General features: G+C 45.0%; 1 protein-coding gene across 6 annotated transcripts in view; it reads left to right on the forward strand.

Annotated features, from left to right (window-relative positions):
* Positions 1–7,358, forward strand: part of NUMB (NUMB endocytic adaptor protein) — a 91,943-nt gene that overhangs the window by 41,003 nt on the left and 43,582 nt on the right. For all 6 annotated transcript variants that reach the window (XM_044271470.1, XM_044271475.1, XM_044271472.1 and 3 more), the window contains exon 2: positions 5,960–6,006. The gene's annotated coding sequence lies outside the window, so the exon portion shown is untranslated. The remainder of the gene's footprint in view (positions 1–5,959; positions 6,007–7,358) is intronic.

Here is a 7,358-nt window from a genome sequence, read left to right on the forward strand (position 1 = left end):
CGCCCCTGGTTGGAGGCATGTCCCTGCACAGTTTGACACTGTCCAGTCGGTGCTGCTAGTGTCAGGCTGCAAGGACATGCCCCCCCCCCCCAACTGGAAAACCCCATCTGTACCTTTATAGGGGTTGTGTAGCCATCAATATGGCACTCCCGCCGATCAGCAGGGCTCGTTCGAGTGCTACTTCCTCTTCAAGATTTCACTGCGCGTTGTCTCGGAAGCAGCGCAGTGTAATTACAAGTACTTGTTTCATTCACTTGAATGCAGGCGAGATGACATGCAGTGTAATCTGGAAGAGGAAGGAACGCTGCCTCCTCTTCAAACAACTGACCGACAAGGCTGCTGGGTGTCAGCCCCCCACCGATCAGGTATTGATGAGATATCCTGAGGATAGGTCATCAATATTATTGGCCGCACAGCCCCTTTAAATGCAAGCTGCTGACAATTCATTCATAACTTCTAGCAGGAGTAATAAAGGAATAATCCATCTAGGGCTGCAACGATTACTCAAATCGAGTAACGCAGCACAAAAACTTGTTTGTCATGCGACCACCGAGTGCGAGTAATATACATACGCTATATACTGTACACATACCTTATACACTAAATATTGACGACACTTACCCCTATCCTATGTACAAAAACTTTTTTGTCATGCGACCGAGTGCTATTACTCACGCTCCGTGGTCACCCCCCGGCCTGCACCGCGCTGCAATGGATCCTGACACATTTTTAGGACATAGTGCATGTAAGCGCGCACTATGACCTGAGGCTGTGTGACGTCAGAAGAAGAGGATGGACAAGCTGTGACGTGTCCGCGGCGCTCCTACAGGAGAGGGAAGTATTAAACTGGCACTGGGGCAGCTGACGGCACTGGGGCAGCTGACGGCACTGGGGCAGCTGACGGCACTGGGGCAGCTGACGGCACTGGGGCAGCTGACGGCACGGAGGGGGCACGGAGGAGTGATGGCACTGGGGGAGCTGAGGGCAAGGAGGAGTGATGGCACTGGGGGAGCTGAGGGCAAGGAGGAGTGATGGCACTGGGGGAGCTGATGGCATGGGGGGACTGATGGCATGGGGGTCTGATGATGGCACGCGGTGGGGGGGGCGGCTGATGAGTTTTTATAAAGGAAAACGTTCAAATTATTTTAAATAAAATTATTAGAGTATTTGATTAATCGTTGGATTGATCGATAGAATACTTTGATTACTGAAATTATCAATAGCTGCAGCCCTAAATCCATCATAGTCCTAAGAATAGATGCTCCAGACTTATTACATGGGCAATGTCAGGAGAGGTGATTGGAGCTGTGGGAGTTCTGTACTTGCCGCTGCTGCACCAGGCTGAACCCTGCGCCCTGTGGGAGTCCCTGCTATATATGACAGAGCAGCTGGAGAATGCTGTTCTGTCCCGGGGCAGGGCATTACCTGGAGGTCCTCTGCAAAGTTAGAAATCCTAATTGCGTAGTGCTTCACTTCCTGCGGAGATTCCTTTTGTGGCTTTCCCTTTGGGCCCTTTTCTGTTCCCTGTAGTAAAGCCTGATCATTACGATAACCGATACTTGGCAGGACTGCAATTTCATTCATACCTTCACGCTTTTCTGTAAAGTTAGAGGAATAGCTTGTGTGGTCATGTGCTGGCATACTCCTCAGATATATAGCGATGAAATGCTGGTGTCATTTAGGATTCCTATATGAAAGTCCCCTCGGAGCTTGGCTGCCAACACCATGGGTGTAATTGCACCATTTCAGGGCTGAAAAATAAAAATTGTACATGAGCTTGAATATATTAATAAGCAACGGGGATTGGGCATGCTGAATCCCATCTGTTTTATTTAAAGTAGAAGTGCTCGTCCCAAAAATGTACACATAGAATTTGGGGACATAAGTATACCTCGTACAGCTAGGACCCCCACCAATCGGGAGAACGGAGACCCATACCCCGTGGAGCCCCCATGAAATGGACGGAGCAGCTGGTCGGAAAAGAGCTCTGCTACTCCATTCATTTCTATGGTTGCGCTGGAGATACCCACCGATCACAAGTGCCGTACCTGGCTATCCCAATGGTTACCAGTTGAAACTACAGCTTTCTCCACAATAAAAAGCAAGCAGCCACACAGCCCTGTAAATGGAAATATAAAAAAGTAGAGAATTGGTGAAAAAAAATGAGATTTGGTCCGGCAGAGTAAAATTGAAATGACTTTTGGAGAGTATGGAAAGGCTCTGGGGCTGGTTACATAATGTAGGAAAGAATCCAGCAATAACTAAATGGCTGTTTACAGAAGGATTTCTCCCTAAAGCTGTTTAAACTTTAGGGACACGGGACAGATCCGTTTTGCAGTCCATAGACTTCTGTTATGACGGAATAAATAACGGAATGCCTCTAAAGGCATTCCGTTATAGAATTGCATTATGGTCCGTGGTAACGGAATCCATAAGGCAATTCTGCTTTTACCACCAAACGAAGCGTGAACGAATTTCAAAATATGAAATTCGCTCATCTCTGACAGTAATGTGAGGGCCTCTTTTTACTATTGATTTTAGATATCCTCTGCTTTCCCTATGTGTGTGTGTGTGTGTGTGTATATATAATATAATATATATATAGCGTTACCTATTTGATATTCTGTCTGCAGGAGATTTTTGAACCCTTTAGTTTTGTGTTTTTGCTTACTTTTTTTTTTTCTTTTTCTATTTTTAAATGGATACGATGAAAGCTAGAGGATTTGATTTTTGCAGGAACACTCGAGCATAGCCTGCCATCCTCACTGCACTTATTTGTCCGTGCACTTTGGACCCCGCTTCCATGGCTAATATTTGAACATAGTGCACAATAATGTGTGAAGTGGGTTGGCAAATGGTCTCTCTGGACACACAGGAAGTGACGGCTCCACCACTCATTGTCTGAGATGGGTCACCACTGTGGTCAGGATTCGTCTGCGCGGTTGTTTTCATTGTTAAAGGGGTTTCCCAGCTGTTTAATATTGATGATCTATTCTCAGGATAGGTAATCAATATCAGATTGGCGGGGATCGACTCCTGGCACCGCCGCTGATCACTTTATTGAGGGAACTGCAGTGCTCTAGTCCATGCCACAGCTTACCAAGCACGGCACCATCCATTGTATAGCTTGTGCTCATTCACTTGGATAGGCCATGGGCATGACATCACTGGCCTAGGAGGAGGCCGCACCGGTCACAGGTCTCTTTAAACAGCTAGTGGGTGGGGGTGCTGGGAGTCGGACCCCACCGCGACCAATCGCATATTGATGATCCGGAGGAGTTGTCATCAAAATTACGGTAAATAACCAAAAAACCCTATTAAGAAGGATAAGGTAATAGACACTGGTGGGGTATCGGGAAGCATCAGATCACTTCTTTTTGTTCAGTACTGTTGGTGCGTGTCGTGTGACGGATCCATCACTGGTTTGCATTCCCTTTTCCTGTTCCTTTGATGGAAAAGAAGAACGAATTACCCAAGGCATATGTGCAGGATGCCATACCTAACCAGTTTTGAAAGTTTTTGATCCACTGTGCAACCCCTTTAACACATCCCTATGTTGTACCTTGTCATGGTATTTCGGTGTGGAATCCCTGAAAACCCTGGAACATTCCGCAGTGCGAGAATTCATTCGCACATCCGTATGCTAGAATCCTTTTCTCTGACGTGTGTCGTGACCAGAATGCTGGTTTTCTGACCTGACCTCTCAGCATCATGGGGGATCTATGTTGTTGTGAGTTTGGGTCATTAAACCTGCTTTCGGGCCGGTAAACACGTTCGGAATACGGACTCCAATAAATGTGAGAATTCTGCCTTAGGGCTCATGCACATGACCATAGCCTGTTTTGCGGTTCGCAAAACATGGATATCGGCTTCGTGCGTTTGCTGCAGGACTTTCTGTGGCTGAAAGTCCCATTTCATACATTGTTTTTTTTTTTTTGTTTTTGTTTTTTTTGTCGCCCCCCCCCCCCCCCCAGGAAATTTCTGCAAACCCCATTTAGAGGCATAGGAGAGATTTCTGAAATGTGTAAGCTGCTGTTACCTGCAGATAGTGGTACAGTTTTTTTTTTTTTTTTTTTTTTTTTTTGGTGCTTCTCCGTTGAAATGAATGGGCACGCATCCCATCCCCAAAAAGTCCGGATTGGATGCGGATGGAAAATAGCCTTATAGAGAATTAAAAAAAAATCAAACCTTTTAAAACGACACAATTCACTCACTGGGGCAAAAAGTAATAGAAATTAGACCCCCCCACCCCAGCATGTTATGAAAAAAAAACAGGTCTATAGAGTATGATCTAACTCAAATTATGCAAACAATGCAAAAATAAACAATGCATAAGGAGAAGAATGTGCAAAAATGAACAACAGAAATGTGAACCCCAAAATCTGTTTGCGCTGTATTGGATGTCGTATTGGCAAAAATGTTAATGTGACATCTAATATAGTGCAAACCAAAGAAAAACAAACCTAGTGCACATGATACAAAGAAAATACCAGAGAACTATGGGCTGGATGGGGAAAAAAGGCTGGTGTATGAATACCCCCCATGTATCACTGCTGACACATGCACTGGGGTCACCCCTAACTGCCCCGTACCATGAGCATGCATGTATTCTGGATAGGGGAGAAAGCGACCACCAAAGGTGCCTGCCAGGGGCTATCCCTGCGTATGGTCTGCTTTTACTCCCAAACTACCATTAAGCGTCTTTCTGCTCATTCTTGCACTAGTGATGTAGGTAGATATTTGTTCAAGAGCGAGAGTGATGCCCATTGCAGGACGCTTTAAAATATTGGTGCAGTAATATAGAGGCACTTGGGGTGAGGTGTGTTTGCGCCTGTTTTGTGCTCATTTGCGGGTTGATGTTGTGATCTCTATAGGTATTAGGCTGAATGCCTTGACCTAGGGCTTACACGGGAAGGATGCAGTGAGGTTTCTAATACACCCGATGTCTGCAAATGTCGTCTCGCACTTTGTTCACAGCATGTGAAACGCCTGTAAGACTAAACACAGGAAGTGACACGTCTCTTGCGCTGCGTCTGTGGTTGTGTTTGCTGAATCATGACTTTTCGATATGAAGTTTTGCAGCACGGTGGTTTGTGCAAACCATCTAAGAGCAGCGGTGGACCCAGCAATTACCCTGGCATCGATGCTTGGACCATTGCCTAGCACATTTTGCTTATTTTTAAGGAAATATTTTGTGCTCGTTGACTCCCCTTGTTGCTTTGCTGTTATACAGTGACTTCTGTTTTCTCTCCGAGCTGTCATCTGCCCAAGGTCTTGGCATGATGTATGTGTGTATAGGTGGCCTCAGACTACTTCAGTGACCTAGGAGTACTCCTCTATGGAGATAGTAGTACCTTTTTAAAAGGGTGCTCTGGAATTCTGATATTGATGGCCTATCCTCAGGATAGGTCCTAACTCCTGGCACCCCTGCTGATCAACTTTAAGAAGAGTCCGTGGCGCTCCATGAGCATTTTAGACTCCCTTCCTTTTTCATCCGTCACATGGCCATCAAGTGAATGGGGCTGAGCTGCAATATCGAGCACAACCACTATACAATGGGCGAGCTGTGCTTGGTAAGGGGCAAGGAGACTGTGGCACTCATGGCAGGGTTGGTGCCGGGAGTCGGACCCCCCCATCAATCACGTATTGAAGACCTGTCCTGTGGATAGGTCATCGGCAGTAAAGACTGGGACAACCCCTTTAATTGGATGCTCACATGCACCGTGGCTATCGCTCAAGAGCAATTGTGGTATAAGTGTGTATAAGACCTTTCTTTGAGGTTCTAGTAAGGGATATTTCTGTAAAAAATGTTTTTTTTTTTTTTTGTTTTTTTTTGGGTGCTATTGTTATGTATTTTTTCCAAACGTATTTCACTCTTTTAACCTTTCATTATGGCAGGTAACTTTAATTAATGTATGTTAATGATTAACACTCTTTTTATATATTTTCCTGCTTACAGGATAAAGGAGCAGCTGTGATATTGGTAACAAGAGGGGAACCAGAAAGGTAAGTCAGTAAACCTTCCTATCCGTGTATTTATAGCATCTGGTTTTATGCTTGTGATTGTATATTTTATTATGGTGCTCTTTCTAATGTTCTTGCATCTTGTAGTAATAGATGACATAGTGCTGAGTGGACGGCGAGCTCTTGGTCCACTCCTGGGACTTCTCTGAACAGAGTTCGCTTTCTTTAGTTTGGTTGCTTTCTAGTTAAAGCAGAATTCCACTTTAGGTGTACAAAATGCTATTTAAAGGGATATCCCACCCTTTGCATCTGATTGGTGGGAAATAGACACCGGGGACCCTCGATGATCAGCTGTTTGTAAAGGCCCCAGTGCTTCTCGCTGAACTCACAGGAGCGCCAGTGCCTTCTCAAACAACTGATCGGCGGGGTCCCGTGTGTCGGACCACCACGGATCAGATGCTGATGACCTATCCTGAGGATAGGTCATCCATTACAAAGAGTTGGATTAAGGTGCTGTTCTATTGGTGATAGTTACCTGCTATTTCTTACAGGGGTTATCTAATTCTAAAAATACCCCGCTCCCCAGCACTCGCGTCACTCCAGATCCCTGCACGGCCGCTGCTGCATCTCCTCATTGTGGGGTGGTATTTCTAGAGTTGGTTAACCCCTTTGGAAACAATATGGAACATATTCCTTTAATCACGTTTTTATGTTGAACATACTGTATTATTATTTTTTTTATTCTGCATGGTGCTACCTACATTAAGAAAATCTAAAATCCTGCAGCCTCACAATACACAGTCGTTTCCTGTTCTGTGGAGATCACTTCTCAGCAGTCATTTCATTCTAATCACAGGCAGGATTACAATAGACTGTAACCCCTACTGTATATATAAATAACACAGAATCCTCAATTTTTCTATAGGTGATAAGCATAGCTCCCCTCCTCCTTCGCTGTGCTTGATGATCTCGGCACAAGTTACCGAGCATGCCCACAACACTCTCCCATAGAAGTCAATAAATCAACCCCAGACTATAGAAACCTATGGTTCATGTGGCTGCTGTAAAGCTCATCTCTGCTGCAAGATGGCTGCCGCCATAATCCTGAACAGATGATAGAATGTAACGTATGCAATCAGAAAAAAAACTGACTTTAAAAATATGTATTAGTATCTGATGTTAAATAGCAAAAATTGGCTGCTCTTTATGGCACCACTATGAACAGTGGCTGCAACTGGGCCACATGGAAATCCAAGAGGCCAAAAGGAGGTCCTGAAATGGTGCTTTATGGTGAAATATTAAAGGGCATCTGTCTGATGAATGGAGAGAGAGAGAGAGATGAATGGAGAGAGAGAGAGAGAGAGATGAATGGAGAGAGAGAGAGAGAGAGAGAC

The sequence above is a fragment of the Bufo gargarizans genome, chromosome 11 (assembly GCF_014858855.1).
Source record: "Bufo gargarizans isolate SCDJY-AF-19 chromosome 11, ASM1485885v1, whole genome shotgun sequence".
Lineage (NCBI taxonomy): Eukaryota > Metazoa > Chordata > Amphibia > Anura > Bufonidae > Bufo > Bufo gargarizans.